The sequence below is a fragment of the Notothenia coriiceps genome, unplaced genomic scaffold (assembly GCF_000735185.1).
Source record: "Notothenia coriiceps isolate Sejong01 unplaced genomic scaffold, NC01 NC01_scaffold00004000, whole genome shotgun sequence".
Lineage (NCBI taxonomy): Eukaryota > Metazoa > Chordata > Actinopteri > Perciformes > Nototheniidae > Notothenia > Notothenia coriiceps.
The window spans coordinates 1,049-5,762 of NW_011336701.1; the positions used below are offsets into that span (position 1 = coordinate 1,049).

Consider the following 4,714-nt stretch of genomic DNA (forward strand, 5'->3'; position numbering starts at 1 on the left):
CTAGCACTTGGTGACCACAGAAAAATATATTTTAAACATATAACCATATTCTCTAAATTAAAATATATATATTTTTCCACAAAAAAGAAGAAGAAGAAGAAGAATGATATAATGTCTTGTGTGTGTTTGATTAAAAACCAACAGCTTTAATAAGAATCATAAATAAATAAATCATCCGGATGTTTTGCCTTGTGACTGCTGTATGACTTCATACATGAATATGTAGTTCATTTTTAGAATTGGCAGAAGGATGAAAGAAAACAGTAACAAAAACATGCCGCTGTAGCTAACTTGACAGTGTCACATGCTGGTCAAACTTTCATTAAATATTCCCTAGTTCCAGTCAATATTTCTTCAGTTCTTCAGCTTCAGTCACATTTTTGACAATATTCTTAGTTTTGATAAATATTGTTAAGTTTCAGTCAATATTCTCAAGGTGCAGTCACTATTCTCCTATTTCATTCATTTTTCTTAAGTTTCATTCAATATTCCCAAGTATCTGTCATATTCACCCAGTATCATTCTAATCTACATTTTCATTCATTTTTCAAGTTCCATTCAAAATTATTCAATTTTGTTCAATTTTCTCACATTTTAGTTATTGTCCAGTTTCATTCAATTTTGTCCAGTTTCATTTAATATTTTCAAGGCACTGTCATCAGCCATCCAAAGTTAAAACATAGATGATTGAACCCTTAAGAAAGCATTAAGTCCAGAATAACACTGACCATATTCAATATCAGTAGCCGTAGCTAAATACAAGGTCATTGGGTCTGGATCTCATTAATTATTTCCTCTACCTGATTCTACCAAGACAGATACAAACTGAGATACACTTTATAAAAGACATAAAAATGCAACATTAATGTGCATAAATCAAAACTCTCTAACACTAAACAAATTCCAAATTATTTAAAAATGAATTTATTGAACTGAAATGATACAGTTTCAAATCTGTTAAGGCACCTTGTTGAAATCGCACAGATGAAATAAGTGATTCAAATGTATGCTTGTCAATAACTTAATGGACACAAATTGGGTAACATTCACATTAAAGATGAAAATATTCATGTGTGTATTAACCTGGTATTAACATACTGGACTGGAGATAACACATTCTACAAATACATTCAATAAAAAACTCTGGTGCTGCATTTAGAAAAAAAAGGAAGTGTTCTTTGTCCCTAAGTCATACATACATATTCATACAGATATGTGTGAGTGCTGTCCAAAGAGTGGTACATGTCAGAGACCAGGCTAATGTTGCATTAACTATAAATATTTAGAGCAGCACCGAGTCAAATGTTTAAACATTTTTTTAACACCTCTGGTCAAAATTTGCAAGCTGTGCACATGTCCTTTGGTACGCATGGTATTGCATCTTTTTCCAAGACATCAACATGAATCTATCTGCTACTCTGAAATAAACAGGATAACATTTTCAATCGTCTGAAGGCACAGAGGTTTCTTCGCTCAGTTTGATTTCTTATTTTTGCCGCTTGAATCCTGTTCAGAGCAAAGAGGGATCCTTTGGGGAATGTTCTCATTGAGACAATTGGTAGGCTAGACATGGGCCTACAGAGGGACGGTAGTCTCATGAAGGGGGTAATCCTTTGGGTATAGCCATTGTCAGTTTGTAGTTTGTGTGTTCTCAGCAGATCTTGAATGTCTACTCTATAGCACCAGGCCTGGTGGCCACATATACAAAGACGACGATGAGCAGCACCACCACAGCCAGTGTAGGCAGCACTATGGTGGCCACCTGCTGTCGGGCCTCCTGCATGGCCTGCTTACGCTCCTTCTTGTCCTTGGACGTTTCTTTTTTGGCTTTGCCTTTGAGTTGCCTCATGTTGTCTCCAGGACCTCTCCCTCTACTTCTTTGTTGTGCTCACAGGAACCTGACAAAGACAGATAAAACGGATCAGAAAAAGGTCTTAAGCTTAGAATTAGTCACATTAAAATGTTCAACAGGAAAGAGTTAACGTCTTTGTATAAAGATTTTTAAAAATGTAACTGTTGACCGAAGTTACCTTCCAATAGCTCCTTCAACTATTAGCTATTGGATCTTTCCTTCGGATATTTTAATATTGCAAAAAATAAGGTCTGTTGAAATCAGTTTTGTTCAACAAGGTAGTCTCCATATATTAACACCACTTTTATAGTAGATCTAGCATAAATGCAATCGCCAGAAATAAAAAGCTAACGTTAGGCTATAAAACAACCACAAGACTGTCCCATGACTTCACATCAACACTGCTAATCAAAAAGGTAGACTCACGTTAGGTCTATTGACGTTTATCAGTCTCAAGAAACTACTGTTTGTAAGACACGTAAAAGCTCTACACTCCCCATTGGGGTGTTTACTTCAGAGAACAAAACTCAAAGATCTGTTTAGCTTTTATTAACAAAAGATCTTGTTTGCAGTCTTTAACTAAAAAGTAATTCCAGAAAACATTGACTTTGAGACAAGGTACCCTGGAAGTGCTAAAATGCTAACTAATTTCTGGGTTTAGGACTCATTCCTGCATCGCTTTGAAGCGAGCCTCCAAAAGCAATGTGTCATGGCAGAATTAGTCAAACACCTTGTGTTGTGAGGACTTTTGGGCTGTTAATGCAAGTAAAAGAAAAAGGGTCATTACACCCATGAGTGCAAAACGTTTCTATAAACCAGATCAGGCAAGGGGTTCTTTTTCGGTGGTGTGACCAACTCCGTAAAAACCTCCTGAAGGAGAAGCTGATCCAAAATGTTTGGTTAGCTTGCAGCACCTCCATCCTACGCCCTTGAACCATGATGGAGAAACATTTATTTAACATCTTGCTCCTTTTTTGTGTGTTTTTTACCGGTTTTACTCACAGTTTCTGTTTTTTTTTAGAGGAGGAGACTCATCCTGGTGAATTAATCAGAATCTTAAATGATAAAGAAACAAATAGAGCAAACATCAGTGGTAACTTAGCTTGCAGTCCCTGGACATTTGTTGTTGCGCTGGCAGCATCTGAGAAGTGAAATGGCTTTATACATTGATTTACGGGTTTTCATCACCTAATGTGTTTTTAGTAGAGAGGAGGCTACCTCTGTGGAATACTGGACCCCGGTAAAAAATAGCCTAAACTATGAAAAACTGCATATTGTGCATTCTACAAACATAAGGATTTGTGGCCAATGTGAAATGTTTCAGTTTTTGTATTAATGTATTATTAATTTTGTTTTACATGCTGTACTGAAAACATACCAAACCACAAAGGTTGTGTAGCCTACCATTACACCCTTCGACTGACTGGTGACACTTTAACCATGTATGACGTCACTGTTTACAAGTCAAATAACCTTACCGGTAACTTATAACTTATAAAGTGATGATAACATTAGTAATGTCAGTTGCTGAGTGACACATTGTTGATGCCGCCCAGTAACAGTCAGCTAACATGTATGCAGTAGGTACAAATAAGGTACGCAGTAGGTACAAATAAGGTGGTCTCCCTTGTAAAAGAGATCGTTGATCTCAATGGGATTTTTTACCTGGATAAATAAAGGCTCCAAACAAACAAGGTAGTGACTTTGTCTGCTTACTGGAATTTAACTAGCTTAGTACGATGATGGACTTTACGCACGGGTTATTCAGTTTGCCGGACTGCAGCACATTCTTTAACTGTTTTTTAACGCATTACAATATGCGGCTGACGAACAGTTCGGTCCTGTATCCGGTGGCTCCTCACGCTAGTTACCATGGACTAACTTTAGGAAATGTGAGCTAGTGAAGTTACAGCCCTGAGAAAATACTGCTGACGACTCATAAAGTCAGAGGTAACGTTATCTTACAGATAGCCGCAGTTGTGAACAGTTCCGAGCGGAGAATGTGTTTTGGCCGTTCTTCCAGTGTTTCTACCGGAGTCCGAGACGCCAGGTTTGACACAGCAGAAAGTACAGTAAGTTAATAACCTGCTGTTCCTTACGGAGCTCGACGTGGCAGTCAGCAGGAAGGGTCGAGGAAAATCACTGTCAAGTTCCCCAGCACGAAAGGGATGCAACTTCCGGTCATATCCTCCAAAATAAAACACCAAAGGAAGGTCTGATAATAACAAATTATACTAATAATGCTAATAAATAATCATTATATTTATTATAGTTATAATTATTGTTGTTGTCATTTTTGTCCGTAAAGCTTAAGCCAGGTCACAACAACAAAAATTGCAAAATTAAGTTGAGAATTTAAAAGGTATTTTAAACATTATTAACAGGAGGACCCTATAGAGACGCGAAGTCCCTCCCCTTCCGGGAGCCTCCATGGGACCCCGGAAGCGGAAAATTATACATTGAAGTCAATGGAGAGAGAAAAGTTATCTTTTGATCCCGTTTGAATTGTGCCACGAATGACACATATGATGTTTGTCAATCTTAAATAATCATTTCCATGTAAAAAAAAGTAACAGTTTGTCGTAAAACTGTTGAAATATAAGACTATGAAAAATACGCAACGAGAAAGACTACAAATCCCAAATGCATTCTGGGTCGCGTAAGTGATGTCATAGGCGATAATGCTCCAAGACTGGTTGCGACTCGCAAAGCAAAGAAGAAGACTGATTTATTCCCTCCAATAAATATAAGAGATTGCTCCAATAAATTCACTTTTACAAGATGCCTGTGTGCTTTGTACCAGGTTGTAATCACAAAAGTGATCATACCACTTGCTCGTTCTATCGCTTCCCGTCTTATGAA

General features: G+C 37.3%; 1 long non-coding RNA gene across 2 annotated transcripts; it reads right to left on the minus strand.

Moving 5' to 3' along the window:
- Positions 1-533: 533 nt before the first annotated feature.
- Positions 534-4,040, minus strand: LOC104941823 (uncharacterized). 2 transcript variants are annotated; one of them, XR_797933.1, is made up of 2 exons: positions 3,938-4,040; positions 534-1,898 (listed from the first exon to the last, which is right to left on the minus strand). It is a non-coding gene; the product is annotated as an uncharacterized lncRNA (long non-coding RNA). The 2 variants fall into 2 exon arrangements; XR_797934.1 differs by having other exon boundaries at positions 3,818-4,005.
- Positions 4,041-4,714: the final 674 nt, after the last annotated feature.